Source organism: Cyanistes caeruleus, chromosome 1 (assembly GCF_971803275.1).
Source record: "Cyanistes caeruleus chromosome 1, bCyaCae1.hap1.1, whole genome shotgun sequence".
In the NCBI taxonomy this organism is placed as follows: Eukaryota; Metazoa; Chordata; class Aves; order Passeriformes; family Paridae; genus Cyanistes; species Cyanistes caeruleus.
In genome coordinates, this window is record NC_141701.1 from 66288848 (window position 1) to 66312620 (window position 23773).

Here is a 23773-nt window from a genome sequence, read left to right on the forward strand (position 1 = left end):
CTCGGGCGGCAGCGGTGGTGCGCGGGAGAGCGGGCGGGGGCGCCGCCGCCGGCGGCAGCAGCAGCAGCGGGAGCGGCGGAGCGCGGGGCATGCGGAGCGGGCGCCGCCGGGGGGCTGCAGCTGCGGGCTCCGAGGCGCCGAGCGAGGCGGCGGCGGCTCCTCCGCGGGGCTCCGTGTGACCGCGCCGCTGCGCCCGGAGCGCGGCTCCCGGCAGCCGCAGGAAGAGGGGGGCCGAGGCGGCGGCGGTGCGGCGCTGCTTCCCCGGCCGCGGAGCGAGGCGGCGAGCGGAGGCGCCGGCAGCCCGGCAGCGCAGCGGCAGCGGCGGCCGCGCCTCAACTCGGTGGTGGTGGTGGTGGTGGTGGTGGTGCGAGGCAGCGGCCGCCGCGACGAGCGGGCGGAGCGCGGCTCGTCCCCGCCGCCGCCCGGAGGATTTACCCTGCGGGACTCTTCTGCTCGGGCGCCCGGTGACAGGCGCGGCAGCGGCGGGGCTGGCGGCGTCCCTCGCCTCGCCCCGGCGTCCGCCCGGCAGCGACGGAGAGGAGGGCCGAGGTGAGTGTGGGCTCCGGGCGCCTCGGGTTCCACTTCCCCCCTCCCCACTCCCGGCCGCGCTGGGGCTCGGGGGAAGGGAAGCGCCAAGTTCGGGCAGCGCTGGGCTTCTTCCCTCTCCGGCCGCCCGCGGGAGAGCCGCCGCCTCGGCCGGCCGCCGCTTCCTCCGAGCGGGGTGACCCCGCTGCGGTGCCCGCTCGGGGGCAGCCGGCGCGGGGGACGGGCGCACACAGCCTGCGGCTGCCTTCCGGCGGCTCCCCGAGGTGCTCCTGCCGGGGAGCTGGGGACGTCCTGTTGCTGCTTCCAGGGCTCGGGAGCTGCTGTGTGTCAGCAGCCTCCGGCAGCGTGGCTGTGTGTGTGTGCGGGGGGGAGTACCAGGGCAGCATCGTCGGCTCTATCTCTTCCCCGCTGTCACATCAAGTTCGTTCAGTTGATGTGTATTACGTAACATGTGACTAATATTTTAGAGTTTATTTTATCTGCTGGGCTCTGGATTAGCCTTGTTTTATTGCTTTTTAATTCATAAGGCTGAAGAGAATCGGGGAAGCTCTCATTCTAATTGGTTGTCCAATGGAACTTGGTTTTCATGTGACTTTGCCAGTGTTGAGAGAGGGTTACTACCTCCTTCCACTGTAGGAAAGCAGAAGTGCGTGTCTTCTGCTCCCTCTGCCTCCTCCCCCCTTATGTTATTAAAAGTGGGTAAGTTTCTTTAGGTCCCGCTTGTTTTTAGTAGATTCTGGAACCTGCCACTTCGTGAACTTGTAGCGTGAGATACTGAAATAGAAACTGATTTTTGTGCAGCAGCTGCTGAGAGAAATAACTTTTATGGCGATGAACAGGAGTGAAACAGCCTCTTCGGTTTGTATAAATGATGTTGGCACTACATGAACTGTAAACGAACATAGCCAACAGCTGTGCAAACCAAAACTATGTAACTAACCATGCATTATTATACATTGCTACTCACAGCTTCATTCCTTTGCAAAGACATTGAAGATCATGCCACCCTGAACACTTGGAACACCACAGAACTTGTTTTTCTTGTAAATACAAAGAATTACTTATATTGAAGAAAGCACTTCAATTTCTAATGCCAGCTTCATCATTTTCTGTGACTTGGAATTGTGTCTGTCCTCCTGTGATGCTGGCCTTTTATTAAGTGGTATTGCTAACACTTTGCTGCATTTTCTCAGGCTTACCTGTGAAACAGGAATGTAAATCTGAGACAATTATTGTTCGTAGGGAAATCGTGGCAGCATGGCTATCCTCAGAAAAATGATACAAATTTTACCTGGCAAGGACACTGCACACAAGTCACCCTTGAGATCAAGGTGATAAGGACAGCACATGAAGTATTACTGGATGATGTCTGTCCAAAATTGTAAGCTGCGTGAATGACTGTACCTTATTCCTCCTGTACCTTGTTCTTATAGGAATAGGGCAGTTCAAAGACACTAATGAAAGTCATGAAAATGCTTTGGAAACACCATGTGACAGTGGTGTTCTTAGCTTAGTGGTGAGGTGGTACTGGTTCACTTTTATACAAATATTTATTCCTCCCCCCTCATCATCTCAAAGGGAATTTGTTCAGATGAGTTCAGGAATAAGCTATACAGAAAAAGAATGCAGAAAATTGAGAATAAATTTTAATACCAAATTGCTGCTTAAGAGAAATAGTATCCTGCTGTCCTTTCATTGTTACATATGTGTTGATAACCTGTATGTTAGCTGCAAACATGTTAAATATTTTTCTTTATCACAGAAGGAGTGTAATCTTTCTCTTTGGTGTGAGAACAAAAAGTAGCTCCAGGGACACTCATCTAAAAATAAAGTACTTCCAAATACTTAAATCCTTTGAATGCAATTTGCATCATGTTTTTTTCAAGAGTCAAGAGATTCTTGACAGATTTTACATTTTATATTTCTAGTGATTTTTAAATTTTTTTTTTTTAATTTTATTTTTATTTTAGGGCATATAGTGCCAGACTGTCCACACAGCACAAAAGTTTGATTCACAGGACCAAAATGGTATGGTCTTTGTCTCTGCAGTCTTCCCCAGCCTGTGTCTTGAAATGTCTTCTCATGGAAGTGCAGGGACCATCTCTAGATTCAAGCCGAGCTGGATCAGGAGCTGTTACTGCTTATAAAGAAAAGAAATAGCCTACAAATTCAAATAAAATTCTTTTTGTGTGTAAGGTGCACTAAAATACCTTTTAATAGTTGTACTGGCTCTGTTTAAAATGGTGCTGTTTCATACTTAACCGATCACTTCCTTAAGAATTTTGGAGTTCTTTTATCTGTCTTAAATGATAACCAAAATCTGGAAGCATGTGGTGCTGTCCTTCAGGCCAAGATATAGTGCATCATTTGCATTCCAGTGTTGCTCTTTGGTTTTTTAAAGTTTGTTTGGAAAGAGGTGGTTTTGGTGCCCCCCTCCTCCTTTAAATGGTCAGCATGTTGATTTTACTATTGAAGTTGTGACTCTGGAGTTCATCTGGATGAATTACTCGTGACAGATATAGCAAGTGTTAAAGAAGGCAAATGTTGGATGCTTCTGTTATGCTATGTGTCTTGCACCAATACTTAACAGAAGTAGGCTTGGATCATTACATGGTACGGTCTTCATTTCAGTCAATTTTTTCTATCCTCCTTTTGAATATTGACAGATTCTTCATTATAAAGATGCACTGGACATAAGTGAATATATAATTATGCATTGTATCAAAAAAGAGTGCCTCTGGACTATATACTTCCTGCTTTTACTGAGCAGCATCTTAATTTTTGAGGTGGAAATTATTTTCCTTCTGTTTACATTTAGTCGTCTTATAACTGTGTTTTTTCATGCTTTGTCTTCTGAACCTTTCTGTTGGGTTTCTAATTATTTACCTAATCTAATGCTGCAGCAGTCTTTTCCAGGTCATCATTAAGAATGAAGCACTAGTTTTATATGAAGGCAGTTTTGCTAGTGCTTGCCACTGCTGCTTTTGAATCTGGATGCTTTTAATTATCAGCAGCAATGTTCTGATATTGAGCAGAGATCTTCCCCGAGTTCCACAGGGATGCTTGTAATCCTCTTGTTTGTACTAGGCCTACTTAATTTAGAAGGTTGCTGACCATACTGGTAATTATTTAACTTTCAGTGACACTTCTTCTGCATTTATTAACATTGACTTTTATCTGCCAGTGTACATCATGGTTGATTAGCTTCCAGTTGGTTACATTCTTGGAGTTATGTACTTGACTAACCTATATAACTATTAACTTTTCTACTTTCTTTTTCAGCTCATTAATTAATGCTGTTAAATGTTGCTAGCTTCATGGATCCTTGAAGCATCCTGCTGTTAACCTTTTGCCATGTTGAAGTTTGATTACATATTCCTAATTTGAACTTCCTGTTTCTTAGCTAGGAATAAAATACTTAAAGGAAAATATAACTGAAATCTTGAAAATAAATCTGCAGTGTTGAAATAATGGCTTTTACTCAACTGTTAGCACCAGGTCTATTCCTGTCAGAAGTACTCTAAATTTAGCATCCCCAAATAAAATGTTTTAACTGCATGCTTGTCATAAAAGCACTTTGACACCATCTTCCACTAATTCTGGCATTTTTTCCCCTTTACAGTCTTTCTAGAGAGCTTAATCCATTATGTGAAACCAGCCCATCGTAAAAATCAATGGAATTGATATACTTTTAGATAATGTATTAAAGAGCTGGCTAACTGCTCTATTATTCACTTTTTGATTACTTAAATACGGTTTTGCAGCATGAAATATGAAGGTTCTTTTGGGGCATTTACTTTTGGCTAAATTGGAAGCTTGTGACTTTGAGCGCTGCATGAATTATCTCATGCATGTGCTGTTGTAGTAATTCCCAACTCATGGAGGCATTCTTACCATTGGGTTCACATAAAGATCTTTTTATAACCCACAAAAGAGAATTAGCTTGAATTCTAAACCCCTGCACTATGCATGATACTGAGTGATGGTTTGTAGTTCCTTGCAGGAAAAGCAATTTTGATTCCTCCTGTCTTTGACCAATGGAACTGAAGTCAGGATGGAACAGGTGTGTTTAGCTCATAGCCTCATTTGTCACTGAAAGCAAATGTGCTTGGAGACTTAGTTAAGAAAAGGTACCCTTGTCAAGGTAGTCTTCTAAACTGTCTTTTGTTACCATTTACCAACCTTGTTTTTATGATCCAGAGCTTTATTTTCAATTATTAAAGAACTCTCTCACAACTTCTTTTTTGGTTTTTTTTTCCCCCCTCTTCTCTTTAAGTGATAGGTAACTGTGATACAGTACTTGATTATGAATTGACTTCAAAAGATTTATTTTTTTTAATTTTTCCCAAGGTATTTCATTTTGGTATTGGAGTGGTCAGTTTCATTTCTTTGGAATTAAAAAGTTATCCTCTAGAGTAAGAGCTTTGTAATGGTGTCTTTTCACTAGAATCAGTGTTTAATGACCACAGCAACTCTCACTGATAGTTTCAGCTCCTGAGTTTCCTCCTCTATTGTCAAACTACCATTTAAGAGAAATATACAGGTAGGAATTTGAGCACTGCTTGTGTTGTGTTGCTGTTCTGTGTAATCTGATGGTTCTCAAGACATTTGTGTTTGTTCTCCTGTGAGATGGTGCTGCTAGAGAAGAACAGGATAAAGCAGCAGCAGTTTGCTGCTGTGGACATTCAGACTCTGGGACAGGCTCATGTAAAGCTGCTGTGAAATTCATTCTTAGTTAAGGAGGGAAGTATTTTCATACTTTCATATTTTTTTTTCCTTGTGCCATGCTGGTATCAACTTTCAGAAACTTTACTCTTTTAGAAAACTTATCCAAAAGATAAGCCTGTTCAATGTCTTGCTGTCTAGCTGAAAGAACATTAGCATCCTTTGGGGGTTGTATATGTGAACTGCTCTTTTGTTCCTTAATTCTCATCTTTATAAGACTTTGCCCTATAAATTACAAACCATTGTAATATTGTCAATTTTTTGGGAAAAATTTACTTTGTTTTCACTAGTACTAATATTGATTAAACTGTGCAAGTGATAAAATCTCTAGGAATTAATTTTTTGGATGGGATTTCTTACTGTAGATGAACTTCTAGTGTTTTTTGTACAAATAATATTTCTTTGTAATGTGATGCAGTACTATTTTCATGTTGAGTTCCAATATATCTTCCTGTAACACAGTTCCTGATGTGTAAATGAAGTCATACGACAAAATTTGTCATCGTGGTTTGTGGAACAATTGACTCAGAATGATATTCAACATCTAAGTTGCTTGTGAAAACTTGTTACAGGCAAGCAAGAGGGTATGTCATATTCTTTGCCTTTTTTTTTTTTTTTTTTACAGTGCATTAGAATAGACTCCAGAATTTCAGCTGGTACTTCCTGTCGGCCACAGGAATGATGAAAATAACAGAGTGCATTCGTATCTCTCAATAAGTGGTTTGACAGGAGGCAGGAGTACTGGTCTGAGTTTACAGGCACCACATGATAAAGGCCAACAGAACCTGAAGAACTTGAATCCCAATCTGTTTACTTTTCCATAGCCACAGGTCATTGTTATCTTATCTTTTTTTCATGCCTTTTAAACCTGCACTCAGTATGCTTGCAGTGCTTTAGTGCAAATTGTGAATGATAACCAGAATTATGCTGGCAACTAAAGGGAAGGTGATAATGCCAGGATTCTTCCAGGGAGAGGGAAACTAATTTTAGGGTTGGGCTTTTGGTGGGCTTTTTTTTTGTTTTGTTTTGTTTGTTTGGGTTTTTTTGGGATTTTTTTATCTGTTTTTCAGATTCCTGTGAGGAATAAACCAGGGGATAGCAGGTTGGAATCAATTGTCAATATATATAGAGAGATTTGAAAGTTCTTGTTTATTACCTTATTATACCTGAATGGTGAAGCTGATTGGAAAACAGAATAAAAAATTAATCAAATGACCATGGATATCTATAAAGACAAAGAGGTATTTAGTATTGGTCTGAATAACAGAGTGTGCTGAGTTGGAAAGGAACCACAATGATCGTTGAGTCCAACTCCTGCCCCTGCATAGGACCATTCCCAAGGGTCACACCATGTGCCTGAAAGCATTGTCCAAACACTTCTAGAACCTTGTAAGGCTGGTTGACCACTCCTCTGGGGAGCTCAGGCACCTCCAGTGCCTAAACACTCTCTGTGAGAAGAATCTTTTCTTCATGTCCAGCCTAAACATCCCCAGACACAGCTTCAGGCCATGTCACTGATCATCACAGAGAAGAGAACCGTGTCTGCCCCTCCTCTTCCCCTCACAAGGTTGATGAAGACTGCAGTGAGGTCTCCAGTCTCAGCCAGGCTGAGCAGACCAAGTGATCTCAGCTGCTCCTCACACAGCTTCCCCTCAAGGGCCTTCATCATCTTCATTGCCTTCCTTTGGATACTCTCTAACAGTTTAATGTCTTTTTAATACTGTGGTGCCCAAAACTGAACACAGTGTTCAAGGTGAGGCTGCCCAAGAGAAGGACAATCCCCTCCCTTGACCAGATGTCTCCACAACAGTGTTCAAAAAAGTTTAACTATCATGGCCAGGGTGAGCAAGGACTAAAATCAAAGATAAAGCTCTCTCACCCCAGCCCAAAGTGGATAGCAAGTAGATGTAATTTCATGAGGTCTGTTCTCAACTTAGCTAGGTGTTACTTTTTTTTAAGAACAGAGAAAACAAATCACATGTACAATAGGCTTCCAAATCTTCTGATGGCCCAAATGCATATTAGTTGCTGGTGAAAAAAATAAGATTGATCAGAGTTGTCTTTTCACTCAGTGACATTCATCAGTTTGATTACCACTATGAATAATTTAGCTTTAAGAACAGCCCAGGCTCTTATGTGCATATCCTGCTCATTATATTTCTGCTAAATACATTCAATAGAGAACATTCACTTGATGGAGCACTTTTAAAGTATCTTTAAGGACTCATTTTGGTTAAAATTAAACTAATGGATTTATTTAATTTTCAGTTTGTTATGTACTCAGGGTAATTGGGATTGATACACTTTTCAAACACAGAACCTGAAACCTAATTTTAGGTGCAAAACTCACCTTTAACTATTGTTCCAGACAGTATTTCTGTTAAGAATTATTTCTGTTTCTCCTGATTGGTATATTAATTTGGATGTCCAGTTTGTGAGCTTGCCATAAAGAAATTAAGTATGCATTTTCACAGAACTTGGGTTTTTTTAGTTGACTTTGTAGTATCATGTGAATGAATCAAATATCTTCTATCTTTATCTTTGAAAAACAGTTGAAGACAGCACACCAGAGCAGCCCTGTCCCAAAGAGATTCTTAAATAACAGCTCTACTTAGAATAGCAAAGAAAACCCCAACCCTGGCAGCAGTGTGTAACTCTGCTCATCCCTTTTCCAATATACTCTTTCAATTTTTTCCTTTGGGACTAGCTGATCAGAAGTTTCAGAAAGCTAGATACTTAAATTAGTAATAGTTTAGTAAACTTGGTTTGTTTTCAAATTCTGAAGATAGTGTGGATGTGTATACATCATACAAGAAATATTAAGCTTCCTAACATGTAGCAGAGGTGCTATGATTTAAATACATTTATTTGAAATACATGTTTCAAGAAAACATAAACTCATCCCTTAAGGCCCTCTGTCTGCAAAGAATGGTTAAAAAGTTGAAGGACTTCCTCAGGCTGATGTTTCTAAATATTTGATTTTGAGGTTTATTTTTGTGAACTGAAAGTCTCAGAAATGACATGAAAAGTATGAAGTTGTTCAATAACTTTAGGGAGTAGGAGGGCACGGTACCACCTCCATAAGCCTTAATGCAGGTCAAAAATACACTCTGTATTTCTTATTTCAAAGACTTCTTAGTCTTTGAAAGGCCTTTAGATTCTTACTGGGACTTGTCCTTTGCTCTAGTGCTGTATGTGTATATGCAGGATATTACAGCCGTATATTACAGCTGTGATAGGAAAGTCCAGTAAGTTAAATACATTTATACATAAATACATAATACATTTGCTTCAGACTTAGTTTTAATCTAATCTAGAAGAACGGCCTGGTAACCTTTTGGAAATGGGGTCTGAAATAGCTGTGAGAAAACTCCAAGGTGCTTGGTGGTCTCTTTTCTTCAACTTCTGCTATGGTTTAATTGAACACTGAAGTGAACAGGGAGAACAACGTGATATGAAGGATGCTCAGGAATTCTTTATTCTTTCTCGAGTTCCTTGCTAAAACAACAGAGTGAAGCAGCTGCTGCTATGTTAGATGGCATGCTCATCAAAAATGTTTTAGTTGGTTTGGTTATTTTTTTCAGCATCAAATTTGTTTTATGTATGGTATCACAGATTTTATGAACATTGGAATAAAATAATTTAAAATTGTATAGCTAAATCATTATTAAGCACAGCTTAGGCAACAAAGTAAATGACTGATTATCTAGCCTTCAAAACAACTGATGTGATGAGAGCTTAAAATTATTCTTAGTATAGCTTTAGAAAAAATAGTGTTCATCATAGGTTTTGTATGCTCTAAAATTTGTACTTTATGTTTGGCTGTGAATAGATTCACTGAATTGCTGGGAACTGTGTTAATATTTTTTCAAGTCTAAAGAAGTTTGTTGGTAGTTAAAATACTACTTGGTTGTACAAAATATTAAAGAAGAGAAAACCATTGGTAGTGTGCTTCCCAGTAACACTAGCAGACTCTTGCAGAAAATATTAAGCAATCCATCAACTCTTGTAAAAGTGCAATTGGAAGATATGTAAATGTGGTACATCAGAGCATCTGAAGAAAACGTTAACTTGGATATTTGAAAGGTATGTGGGTACAGCCTTTTTTTTTTCTTCTTTTACAAATTCAAATGCTACTTCATAATATTATTCACATTGTTCTGCTATGGTGTCATGTCATCAAATTAGGAGTGTTTAAAAACCATGAAGAGTTCTAGGAGTCTAGTGAGCAACCAGAGCTGGTTGAAACATTTTAAAGCGATTAATACATTTTTGTATGCAGACTCAGCACAAAACTTTTTTTTCTTTAGCAAAATATACTTGCCAAATTCTATATCTAATTTTGTACTGCAGTTCTAAATAATAAAATCTTTATACCTGCAGTAGTTAATTAAAAAAAAATTATGGTAACCAATGCCCACAGGAAACAAAATAATCTTGTGTATTGAATTTGTTAAATCTTTAAAAAAAGAAACCCTATAAAAACCATTAAACCAACCCCCTTGTTACTAGACATTATTTATTTTCTTTCCTTTCTTCCTAGTGTTTCTTTCTTTTAGTTGCTTTTGGATCTTGCAGAGCCGTCAAATCACATCTTTTATTCTGTCTTTTCATGTCCAGGAAAACTAATCACTCTTCTGCAAGCAGTTAATGATTGAAATCTGCTATATCCAAGAAACCAATTGACCCAACCTCAGCTGGGATCTGATTCATGAAAGTACAATAATATGTAATTTTCTTACTTTGGATCATATCAAAGCTTTCTTAAGCAGTTTTAGACTATTATGACTATTCATTCTTTTCCCCAAATTGTGCTTTCCCAAACACAGTAGGAGCTTCTAAGAGCTTGAAACAATGGTTTCTCTGTATTTTGTGAGTGTTATGTATATTTGAGAGGCATCTAAGGACTCCTTTTTTTAACCACATTTTCCTCTGTATGGAAAACTTCATAAAACATCTTGCCTTCTGCCAGGAAAACAATGCCTTTTATTTGTTTTTCATAGCATACCTCATGTTATCTGCAGTGGAGTTAAATAGCAGTGGGTTGTGGTCACTAGTTTGCACTAATCTGCTAGTTTGGATCAACAGCATTTTTAATCAGAGTCCACCGTGGAGTGATTTTTAACGTGAACAGACTTCCTTTACACTTTTGTACAGAAGAGTTAAATATTATGCACAGCAGACACTTATTTCCAAATCAGATGTTTTCCCTTGCAGTCTTCATAGCTAAATTTTCAACTCTGAGGCTGGAAAAATACTTGAAACCAACTTTCTTACAACCAAACCATCTTTTACTGCAGAGGCAAATGAAATTATTATTCACTACCGCTTCTGTCGTCAGGGATGAGCTGTATGGTATATTTCTATGGACCAAGAGGAGTTTCTCATTATTCTAAGAGACTGTTTCTTTATCTATCACTTGTAAATTGCTGGCTAATTGTTGGCTTAAAACAGCTTGTATCAATTATTGTTGTAGCATACTACCTTAAGTTTCCATGATTTGTGATTTCTCCATTTCTTCCATCTGTCTGGGTACATGATGAGTGGTTTGGGTGTGTCATTAATTTTATTTAGAAGAACGTGGTAATAATTCAAGAATGAGAGTGGAGAAATGTATCTAAAGGAAGTCAAAATAACAGAAATTGCTAGTAATTTGGGGTTTTTGATACATGGTTTCACATGTCTTGGAGATCTGGCTGTCTGAAAATGAAGCTCAGTGCTTTCCAGTGTTTTCACTTTTAGTGTAACTCAAGTATTTAAATTTAAAAAAAAAAGAAAAAAGAAGTTAGTTACCTCAAAGTCAGCTAATGTCAGAATGTTCATTTTACTGTACTCATGCTTGGAGAGTATCCAGAAAAGATGTAAGGTCTTGTATTTTCCTTTGCATGTGAGTTATTGACATAATTTAATTTACTAAAGACATTTCAATGTAGTTTGAATAATTTAATGAGTTTCTTTATGTTTTAACAATTTATTAAATTGTTACATAAAAGGTAAACCAGGATATGTCAGGGAAGAGAGGTGAGGCTTTAAGAACAAAGTGAAGACTGGTATATTTGAAGTAGATTGAAGTCTAGTTATGGTTAGGTTTATTGAAGAGAAAATCATACAATGACCCAACTGACAAACACTGTGTTTAAAATTTCCATATGCAAGTCTTAGGTTTTGATGAAAAAAGTTTAGCTCGTTTGGTGGTTGCTGGAACTGGAAAAGTTTAGTCAGTCTTATGCATACTTGTTAAAGAATTATCTTCCTTTTCCAGAAGGGATTTGTTTCAGATGGAGGCGTAAAAAGCCAAAAATATTTAAAAAAACTTGAATATTTATGGAGGAACATAAATGAAAAGCCTCCAAGCTTATGAAGTCAACTGTGTGTTGAATAGGGAAATTTTAAAACACTTCTGTGTAAAAGCTGTGTATATGTCTCAACATTTTTGTATTCACTGGAAATGTAGGTTTATGGAAGAAATATTGTTTTCTGTTCAGCTTCAAAAAGAAAACTTAAGATGTATAAATAGATTTTTTTTTATTTTTTTTTTTTACATTGCTCTTTCAAGAGGAAAGTTAAGGATGAAACTTTAATACACAAAAAGTGAATGCACAAAACTTGAAAACTTTTGGCTTTGCCTGCATATGTATAGATAAAATGTCCAGACTTAAGTGATGGGAGGGGCATTTCCCTGGGAGTACCACCACTGGCTGGGATTCTGTTCCCTGCCCACAGTTTGTCTGTTAAGTTTTTGATCGTATGTCAAATGTGATAATATTGATGTGTGGTAATCCTTTTTGTAAAAGCTAATAGTGTTTTTTCTTGAAGATTGCCCCAGTCAGGCAACAAAAATCATTTTGGCTGGAGAGGAGAAGTTGCCTTTTCAAGACAGTTTGATCTGCTCTGTTCACCCTCAGCCCTCCCTCATTCTTACCTTGTGCCCCCACCACTCTCCTGCTCCAATTTGTAGATAGCTTTTAGTAATACTTGATGGGCAAAAAATCCCTAAAATATTAAATTGACACAATTTTGGGGAAAATTGAAGAAAGGCAATTTAACAGTTACCTGTAGTTTTCTAGCCTGCCAGTTCAGCAGTGAGCCTTGCTCTTCACTGGCCAGATGGAATACTTGAAATGCTTGGAACAAACCCTGGTATCTGATACCCCTTGATGATTTGGTAATTAAGAGACACAGGGAAGATGTCATAGTATTGTGAGGGGAATGGATATTTTGGAGGTGGAGGAGTAAAGGAGAGCTTGTGAGGGGCAGCAGCAGCAAGGTGCTGAGGTTATTGTTGTTTATGGGAGAAAAACCCAAAAGTTCTGCTTTTCACAAGTCAGGATAAATTGTTTTAACAAGATCTGTTTGCAGGTAGACCATAATTTATTTCTAAGCACCAACATTCTGTCAGTCTGGTTGTTTTTTTTTTGTTTTTTTTTCATTGCTGTGTCTGGTACTGCAGCTGGTCCTTTTAAATTATGAAAAAAAGTATCCAGCTGCTGCTACAGGGTAGTTTATTAGAAGAGCATAGCGGTAAAATTAAACGACTCTGCTTATATAAATGAATGGTTGATCATGTTTCTTCTCCTTGAAACAAAGTTTCCACAGTTTGCTTAAGAACTGTTTGGTCTGAAGTTATGGAAGGAGTTATTTTTGTATCTTTTTTTCATATTGGGAATAGTTGAAAGCTTCTTCTAGAAGAGACAATTAGCTGATAAAGTGACAATTTGGTAAGTGTGACATCACCTGTTCCTCTATTGGAAAACCAAAGAGTAGCACAGGAAAGCAGACTATAGACTAGATGAGAAGATTAATGTATTGTTCATGCACGTAAAGTATGTAAGCTGATGTAATTAAGGCAAGTGATAACCTAGGTTATTTGCTTTCTGAATTGCATGAGGAAAAGGAAGGAAAGAATCTTAATTTTACTGTCTTTGTGCTAATATTTCCTGCACTAAAATTAAACTGGGTATCTTACTCTTATTGGAAAAGCTGAGATTTCTTAACTGTGACAGATACTTGTACAGAAGAGTGGTATGAGAACATGAATAAAACAACTTTCTGAAGTTCAAAAATTTAATAAATACTTTCAAATTCAGTTGTTGGATACTTAGTTATGACCTTGTTTCTTCAGTGGACATGTTTTCTACACTGTAATGTCATAGCAACTATTAAGAAAGATTTTTTTATATTGCGATTACAAATATAAACAATATTCTTGACTATTCTGAGTGAATGCTAGTAGATGATAGGAATTTAAGGATTTGACTATTATTAAAGTGAATTTTAGTATAAGAATGAGCATATTTTTAACATTGCTGTCCCCTATACTTTCATTTCAGTTTTTACCTGAATTATCTGTGTTTTGTACATGTAATATATAAATAGCAACTTTCTTGGCACAAACCAGTGTAATCATGAAAGCAGTTGGTTACTTCAAGCCTTGAAATTTCTAAATCCTAAGAAAAAACATAGGTTATCTTAAGGTGCATTTTAACTATTTTTTAATCTCTTGGTAATGGTATCTGAATTACATGTTTATTGTGGTCTTTCTAACAGGGATTACACTGCATGTTAGCAAAAAAATTCAAAATTGCATGTAATATAAAACATCCTGCTACACTAAAATTTCCTGTCATTCTGGTGATGTTCATGAGTCATTGACATACTTTTCAAAGCATTTTGAAAGTAAATCACTGGGTCTCAATACTGAAAAACTGTCCTGTTGTCTCCTCAGCTTGGAATTATTTCAGTATGTAACTTGTAAATAGTTAAAGGCTAGGCCTCTGCTTCTAAAAAATAACCCAAAATCTGGTAATGAGACATTGCTTTGTGGAAAACTATTGCGGAAGTAGGTTACCTCAAGGAGCAAATATTTGAGATTGAGGAGAATTGGGATTGGATGGCATGAGTGATGCTACAAAGCATCTTTCAGTAGATGAAAGTAGTTTGTGTTCTGTCAGAATTAGAGGCTTTGGCAGGTGTTCATCAGGGGCTCAAAATAAAGGAAGACAAGTATTGGGCAACATATAACCTGTAGGAAAAAGGAACAGAAATGTTGTTGAGAGAGAATAAAATGTGTTGCTCTAGAAGCTAACAAAATATTTCAGTGGCTAAATAATATTTCACTCTTTCTTTTGTCAAATAGTGATGTTACAGAGGTATGGCAAGGTAATTAGTAAAAGAGATGGCAAATCCAGAACTGTGAAGGGAATGTGAAAGTGTTGACTGGGGACAATTTACATATTGATAGGTAAAGGTTTTGACTAGCATGGTTTGCCTGTCTAGCTAGTTTCACATAGGAAAAAATCAGTTTGACCTTCTTCATTCCTGCCTCTCTTGACTCTGAGAAGGACAAAATTTACTCCTGACAAAGGACTTAGTTTCCAGGAAAATACCAGTGGGATCTTTGCAAGATCTGGGATGGGTTTATATGCCCCAGTAAAATATAGAATAGGTACATTGTCTGCTTTCATTTACAGGGTAGGGCACACCAATATAGTCCTGGAGTATGTTGGAATAATTTTTGGGGAGGTGGGAAAGACAGTATATGTATTTGGATAAGATATGATGTCTCTTGAGCAAAAAGTTATATGATATTCCAAACTGTGGACCATATATAAGAAGTTAGACGGATGTGTTCTTTAAATACTTGTAATTTTCTTTTACATTCATGTGCTGAAGATAACACTGAAATACAAGTTTTTTACAAACTTATTTGCCGTATTCATTCTCGATGAATAAGCTGAATGTTACTATGGTCTGGAAAATCAAATTTAATTTTCCATTCTGTATGTAATTTTCCCATTAATATGTAAGGTTGATAAGGCTTTTGCTGGAAGGATGGTATTTAAGTCATCATATTTTTATTTAGAGTTTATTTAGAACTTGCTTTCTGGAAGTGTGCAACACTTTTTGCTACAAATCTAAGAGCAATGCTGACAAATCACTGCCTTGAGCATTCTTGGTCTGTAGAACACTCCAGCTTGCAAAGCAAATACCCATTCTCAGCACTTGCTATTCTTTCACAGCTGATGAAGCACTTGAACTACTACTTATAAGTTGATTCTTCTTAATTTTATATCAAAGTATCTTGAAGCTAAATGCTCATCTATCATTCTATCATCATGGAAACTCAGCTCAGGTATTTTGAAAAATGGATTGTCTTCTGTTTTGGTGGGAGTTTCACAGGAAGGAATTTGCAAGCCTGAGGTTTTCAGTTGCAGAGGAAGGTTTTAGAAATGCTGTTTGAGCTGGCACTGCTTTCTCTAGTTTAGTTACTAGTGGTGAGTTGAATTTGAGTTCATAAAAAGCATAGTACATTTCCTAACCTATACAAAAAAGTTAGCTGACATTTTCCACCTGAGCCAGTGTTGAGGCGTCATTTGCAAAGCATTTAACTCTGTCAAACAGTTGAGCTGAGAGCTGAATGAGTTGGGAGGCTTTGTTTTGGTCTGTCATGAGGTTGGCAGAAACGTTGAGAGCTTGCTTTGCTGCATGACAAGTTAAAAATTTTGGGATAAGTGATTTAAGACAGTATAGTGCTTCCAAAATTTTTCCCCATGTGTCTAAAGGAATAAAAATAATTCAGTGTTGACTGAACAAAAGTAGTGCAGTAAATTTTTAATTGCTTTACATTTAATTGTATTTTTAAAAGGTGCCTTCTTTCATTTTGATGCTTGCTGAAATGTTCTATAGCATAGCAGACCCACTTTATAAAAAAAAGTTCTGATTTTGTTCTTCTGTAAGTCATAGTTCTCAATATCCTGACTTTCCCTTCAGCATAGCAGGTCCCTAGCCTACTTGTTGCACTATTTTATCATAAGTAATTTTATTTTTAGGGGCTGATTAGAAACTTAAACATTCTGCATATTTTAATATAGCTTTTGATGTACACCAGGATGAGCCTCTGTATAGAAGATTCCTGTTTCATCTCTTTCTGGAATATTCAAGCAAGAATTATTCCTCAACCCTGAATCAGTCAGGTGTTCAGGCAAGCAACTCAAGTCTTGCCAGTTATTGAAACTGCTAAATAGTCAAATTCCTGTCTGAATGACTGATGGAGATTTCCAGCAATGAAAGTTTCTCATTCCGTGAAGCATTCTGCCAAACAGCAGATTAATAATCCTTTCCTCATGATGTAATTAACAATGTTTGTGGCCCACCTCTAAAGAGCTGGTAAAATTGAGGTGGAAGACTGATCTAGAATAACTGACAAACACTACAGAATTGGAGAAAATAGAAGATATAATTACCTCATAATAGGCATGTTGAGATTTAGTGTAAGAGAGTGGCAACTCTCAAAATTTAAGAATTAGGTTATTAGCTTCATGTGTCTGCCCCTGCTGCTGAAGTAGTCTTTTCCTGGGCATTCTTTCCCTTCATTAAGCAAATATTGTGAAATTGATTGCAAAAATTTCTCAATTGCAGTATATTTCTGTGCTGAATTAGCTCTAATCTGTACTCAACTCTGATGTTGTCAGAAAGGAGTGTGGGGATAGAGCAAATGCTTAAGGACTATGGGTGTTATGCAGTCCTTGAGCTGCAGTGCTGATTTTCAGCATTCTTAATTTTTTTTTTTTTCTTTTCACTTGTTTTAAGCGTGATGTATTATGTAAACTGCATACCTTGTTTCCAGCGTACTGAAGTACCTTTTGGGTTTGTGCTTGTAAAAAGAAAAATGCTGCAAACAGCTGACTGACTCAGCAATTAGTAAATCAAATGAAATGGGATATTTCTAGGAAGAAACCTGAAGGTTTGCAGCATGATTTGGGAAACTGTGGGCTGGATTGCTGCATTGCCAAAGGCTGCATTAAAACAGCAGTGCTTTTTTTAGAAAAGCTAATTCATTGGGTTATTGTCGCAGTTTCCTCATCCTTGTTTTGACAGTGTTAATGGCTCTCAGGATTCTGTTTCAACTACCTGAAAGTAGTTACTGACTTTACAAAAAAGGGACAAGAAAAAAATTGGGATCTGCATTACTAACTGAATGCATTGTTTTGGAAACTTGATAACGTAATGTTTCCTGTGTTCCTCCATGTTAAACAAAACTTCCTGAATTAGGGACCATTATCTCACCTGAAGCCAGAAAAAGTTTGCCTGCTTTATTTTACTTAGAAGAACGGAATACTTTGTTGCTGTTGTTGTTTAAAGTGATCTTGCTACTTTTGCAAGTGAGAAATGATAGTCATTTGTCAGCTCAGCCAAATTTCAGATACTGTTGCAAGCAGCAGAGCTTTGCCTGGAGGCAGATGCATATATCCGAAACTAGAATTTCTGTGGGAGGGTTAGTATTTGTGCATGAAGACATATGCTCAGCCAAGCAGTTTGTTGGTTTGGGTATATTTTCTCCTGTTGACACTGACAGACAGTCATACTGAAAAGCTTTAAATCTGGCAGAAGGCAGAAAACCATTCCCTCTTCACTATTTATTTCCCTCACCACAAAATTTTGGTTTTAAATAGAACATTAATATTTTCAAAGGACTGAGTTCCTAGGCCAGTTTTTTTTTGTTTTTTTTTTCTTTTCCCTAGGGGAGGTTGTCTGTATTACTTCTGTGCCCTAGGGTAACTTTTTTCTAAAGGTCTACTTTTGTGTACTGTAAACTTAACTGTTCCCTGAGTTAAAGTCCTCCTAATAAGCAATGTGTTATTTTGGACTTTGGAGTTATGATATGCTTGTTCACCTCTTAAGCAGCTGTCTCTATGATTTCCATTACTTACTGGGGGCTAATATTGTAATGGGTGATAATATAAGACTTAGGAAAATCTTGTGGACAAGAATGCAATTTTCTCATTTTCCTCTTTGATTAAGAAGTGCTAATTACATAGTGCAAGAAACTACTTCCTGTTAGATTTGTGAGGGGTTTTTTATAGCTTCCTTTGGTTCCTAAGTTAGTAAATATATAAACAGCCTTTTTTAGCTCTGTATACAGCCACAAATTATTTAATTTAGAACTCTAATGTTTATATTTCTTTTGCAAAGAAGCTATGGAGCTGAATAGATAGTGGTCTGTCTCCTGCCAGAGTGCTGCAAGAAATGATTGCTCAGTGTCCAAAGAGACATAATTAGATGTGTGGAGCAGTGGTTTTACTTTGGGGATTTTCTACCACTTAGCACTTTGTTTATTATCTTTGTGAGAAAATATTAATATCATTGATGCCCTTTGTAAATGTTGAGAAGCATTGTGTAAATGTGACATTTGCTTTTGCAAATTTACCGGTTGATTTATTTCAAGTACTGGCTCTTATGAATGGCGAGTCTTAGGATCTTGCTTAGTTACCTCCCCCTCCCACTTTTCTCACTCTAAGTGATGTGCTATCATTCCTGCTATGATACTCTGTCTGTGTGAAGTCAAAAAACCTAAGCCTTTGATTCGAAGTAGAACAATTCTGTAATTCTCTTTCTTTGCATTTTGGATAGAGCTGCTATAACATTATTATCCCGCAGTTGTTAACACTTGCAAACTGATTTCTTGGCCCATAGAAGGCAGAGGCTGTGATATTTTAAGCACCATCAAAACAGTATATTTGAATGTCTGTAACTTTGCATCCCTCCAATCATCTCTGAGGAAATGGGAAATATTTGTAGCTATTTCACTTTGTAGTTCCATTATTATGTAATGGAACAGTACATACAGTAATTAACCAGTGGAAATGAATGAAATGAGTATGGGAATAACTCATATACATTTTTTTCCCCCTAAACTCTCTTCTCCCATGCCATCCACACCTGTAAGCTTTACTACTACCTGGTGTGTTTTTTGCATCAGATCAGAGAAAGGGAGGTTACAGGTTGTTCATTTGAATATTAAACCTGGAATAAAGCAGGCAGCTCTTCTGAAGCCCTCTGCGTGCTGTTGAAAAAATCATTGATCATAGGGCACGCAATTTTACAGAATGTAAAATTTATGAGGGCAGCTGTCATTGATTTTAATGTAGTTATGTATTTAGCTATTTTGCATTCATTATTAAATAGGATGTTTTTACTCAGTAGGTCTGGAAACATTTAGTCTTTTCTCAGGAGTTAGGGAAGACAAGTGCTAAAGCCCCATCTTCCTCAGCTGAAGGGCCCCTCGTTAATACATTTGCCAGTGCTAATATTGTGTACACTTTTTCTAGCAAAGAGCAGTATTTTGAAAATGGAACCTGAGCCACATTTATAAAAGCTAAGTGAAGAAATTCACATTGTGTATGTGGCTATGCACATGCACACACATGGATAGCTGGGGTTACTGCTGGTTTGTTTGCTGGAGGGGCTGATGTTTCTGCCTGGTTGCTGCTGCTCGATCTAAGGCTTTTGAAATGCTCGTGTCTTTTGGGGAAGATGACTTGATCTGTTAGGGTAAGTGATAACCATCTGATGTCTCCTGAGCTTCATGTGACTTGTGAAGAGTTGTGGGTGAGGTCCAAAGTCAGTGCTCTTTACACAGGAAATGTGTTGGGGATGTGCATCTGTTGCTGGTCCCACCTGAGCTCTATCCAGCAAGGGGGTGAGAGGACAAGACTGGAGTTGAAATTGGATAGGAGGGTGGAGATTTTAGAGCAAAGTACAGCTCAGTCTTTATGTTTTCATAGCTTATTACAGTGGAAAAATTACTGGGAAACTACACTACCTACTCTTTATAAACAAACAGTGCAAACAAAAAACTTTAGTTGACACAAACATAATTTTTTTTTTTTTTTATTTCTGGATTCCTTCATAGTGAATGTTTTGTCAATTGAAGGAGCTGAGAGGTGTCTAATGCATTTTGCACTGTGGCTCACATCCTCCATACACACCAGTGCTGGTTGCTTTGCATACTTGTGAAACAATGAGGGTAGTGTTTCCCGGTGGCTGAAGAGAAGGTGCAGAGGGTGTCTGCCAGCTCGCAGCAGTCAACACACAACTCTTTGTTGATAGTCCCACTGGAGGCAAGCATGCCTGGATTGATGCTCTGTGCTCCTACTTAAAGCTGATGTAAGTTAATGCTATAAAAATAAACTGGTTTTGCTGATTGCCTTACTAATGTTTTTGAATCATGATAGTTAGAAAGATTTCTGTCATCTTTACAAACCTGCAGTGCTTCTCCTCATTTGTGAATAATTTGGGTTTTTGTCTTTCTGGAAAGCAGTTGAGAGGTTATGAAAAATAGCTTTTTTTTTCCTTGCTTTTATTTTTTTTTCTTGTAAGTTGAACAATTCTGTGTAGGTAGTTTGAATTATGAAAAAGCTATTTCTTGCAGTTCAAAGGGATTTAGTAATGATGTGGAATATGACAGTACACACTTCACTGGTGAAAGCGGTAGACAGTCTCATATTTTTGTTTTTTTCTGGTGCTTTCCAGCAGTGTAGTATTCTCAAGCAAGAGGAAAAACAGCTTTTCAGTAGTCTTGATTTGGGGATACAGGCTGAGGTGCATTTTAGAGTTGACTTCTACAAATCATATTTACTTCAAAATACCTCTGTGGGTTCCATCACTCTTGGTCCCTTTCAGACACCGCTTGTGTTGTTTTTGAGTCCCCGTCCCCATGGGCAGCAGGAGGCCTGTGAGAGGAAGGTGCTGCTGCATTGTTTGCCTGGCTGTGTGTGCCAGAATCATTGCTTGGTTGGTGAACAACCTGTTAGTGAAGGCCAAGAAAAGTAATGACATACAGTTTAGATGTCAGTCTGATCAAAGCAGCTGTTACCTTGACAGTTTCTTCCTAAGTTTTGGGGAGATAATATGATAGCAGTGTGTACTTAACAGCTGTTAAACATAATACCTGTCTTTATGGTTTTGCTGATTCTATTATAAATGATGCCTATGAATCTTTTTTTTTTTCCCAGACAAATTGCATGCAGGGAAAAAAAAGCAAAAAAACAAAAAACTTTGGATTGTCTCCATTAAGAAAGATTTACTCAGATTATTTTTTTTTCCTTGCTGTCTTTCTGTATAAGATAAAGCCGCGGAGACTTGTGGAACAAAACTGTGGTTGTTTTGTTGTACACGCTGGATTTTTTAATGTATTTTTGGTCACTTCAGGAATAACAGGAAGATGATGTGGTTTTCTCAGTGTTACAAATCTATTTTCTCTAGAGTTTAATGGCACCCTAATAATTTAATGCTCTTCTGTTTAGTCTCTTGCACTGATTTTTCTGACCTTGTGCAAGGTCACACTACTGTATTGAGCTGGTAGAAAAAAAATGTTGATGCAATGGAGTTTGCTCCATATTTTGTGGCACATGCATGACTTTGTGTGTGTGTGGTGGGGAGATGTTTCACTGAATACAAAAGAAATTGACAGACTGGAAAGGTAATGCATGGCTAAAGAATCATACAGTCAATCCATATTTTATTTAAGAAGAGGTAAAAGTGATGAGTGGGGTGTGACAAGTAGGGATAGCTATTTCATTTGGCATAGATAGCTCTGCAGGATTGTTGCTGCTTTTAACATTGAATGTATCAGAAGGAAGTTCTCTGCATAATAGGAATGCAATTATTGAGACTATTCAGTATAGGCACTTGCTTGAATGTGAGAGTTATATTTTGCACCCTACAAATACTGTGGCTGTGATTCTGGTCAGCATATTAGACTGACTGGTTAAAATCTGTTTAGATTTAAATAAGTTTCAAATAAACCTTTGTTCATTTTTGAGTGATGCCCTGGTTTTGGCTATGATAGAATTAATTTTTTCTTACTGGCTGCTACAGTCGTGTTTTGCATTCATTATGAGAATTATGTTGATAACACACTGATGTTTTAGTTGTTGCCAAGTAGGACTTACTCCAAGACATGGAATTTTTAGTGCCTCACGCTCTTGATGGTGAGGGGTGTGCAAAAAAGCTGGGAGTGAGCATGGCCAGTTCAGCTGACCCAAACAGGCCAAAAGGATATTCCATACCACAGAACATCATGCTCAGTAGTTAAGCAGGAGGTGGGGGGATGGGGAATTGGCCTGAAGTACACATGCAGGTTGTGTGGGGAGTGGTTTTTGATGGATGAAAAGCTCAACATGACCTAGCAATGTGCACTTACAGCCCAGAAGGATGAGCATTCCCTGGGCTGCATCCAAAACAGCCTGGCCAGCATGGCAAGGGGGTGGGGGATGCTGCCCCCCTGCTCTGCTCTGGTGAGAGCCCACCTGCAGTGCAGTGTCCAGCTCTGGGCCTCCAGCAAAGAAAGCATGTGCACCTGCTGGAGTGAGTCTCCTGTGCAGACAGGCTGAGAGATTTGGGGCGGTTCTGCCTGGAGGAGAGAGGGCTCCAGGGAGACCTTAGACCTTCCAATACCTAAACGGAGCTAAAAGAGAGCCGGGGAGGGATTTTTTTACAAGGACAGATAATTATAGGACAATGGGTAATGGCTTTAAACTGAAAGAGGGTAGATTAGATATAAAAAGAACTTTATTGTGAGGGTGATGAGGCACAAGAACCAGCTGCCTGGAGATGTTATGGGTGCCCAGTCCCTGGAAGTATTCAAGGCCAGATTGGATGGGGCTTTCAGCAACCTGCTCTGGTGGAAAGTGTCCCAGCCTGTGGTGGGGGGCTGGAACTGGATGGTCTTTAAGGTTCCTTCAAATCCAAACCATTTTATGATTCTGTGAAGATCAGAAATGCATAATCAAGGCAATGTAATATCCTTTTTAACAGGAAGCTTGTGGACTGCAGAAAGCCACATGTTACAGAGCAAACTAAGGAAATATGGCCTAGATAAAAAAAGCTATTTTAGGATGTGTGTAAACTCATTAGGTTAACAGTAGCCAGAGGTTTTTCAGTAGTTCTCTATGAGCAAAGAAAGCATATTGTATGGGATTTTGTATAATTGTTTCAGCTAACTGTTTTTGTTCATACTGGCTAATTAGCATATAGTTATGAAATCTTAAGACAGGATGTATTTGGGAATAAATGCAGTTACACAGAGGTGGGATGGCAATTCAGAAAAATCTTAATTGTTGGAAAGGTGGCCTTGGAGAATAGGATTTGATTTAGAAGAAAAAGTGGATTGCTTTATATTTAGGTCAAAATAAAATATAGAGAACATCTGTTAAGTTCCTCCTGCCATCCCATTCCTCACTATGGATTATAAAATGAGAGCTGACACTGCAGTATGGTTGACAAAGAAGAGGTGTGTATTGGCATGACTAATTGGTGGTATAATCTGGAGGATGTAGAGTTGAACCTGTTGCTTTGTTCTATATTGTGAAGTTCAAGTACTGTGTCTGTTTTGGCCATTGTACTTCAAGAAGGACGTAGGCACACTTAATTTGCCTCAGAAATGTAAGGACTGATGATTTGGAAAAGGTGCTATGTGGAGAAGGAATGATTGAATTGGCATTTTTGTAACCCAAAGAAAAGATCAAGGGAAATCATAAGCTTTTAAGTGTGTGAAAGTTCACTACAGATAAGTGAACATCTGCCCTTGGGAGCTGTGCCTTGCTTACTAATGGCAACATGGGCCATGTGAGTCCTCCTCTCAATGTTTGGCTTTTGGTTTAGTGTTTTATAAGGACTTTATAGTCAGTGTCTGGACAGCACTGAACAAAGAGCCTGAATT

The 23773-nt window shown here is 38.4% G+C and overlaps 1 protein-coding gene across 1 annotated transcript in view; it reads left to right on the plus strand.

Moving 5' to 3' along the window:
* The first annotated feature begins 471 nt into the window (after positions 1-471).
* GALNT1 (polypeptide N-acetylgalactosaminyltransferase 1) overlaps positions 472-23773 on the plus strand; it is an 86309-nt gene continuing 63007 nt past the window's right edge. The window contains exon 1 of the mRNA XM_086896825.1: positions 472-549. The gene's annotated coding sequence lies outside the window, so the exon portion shown is untranslated. The remainder of the gene's footprint in view (positions 550-23773) is intronic.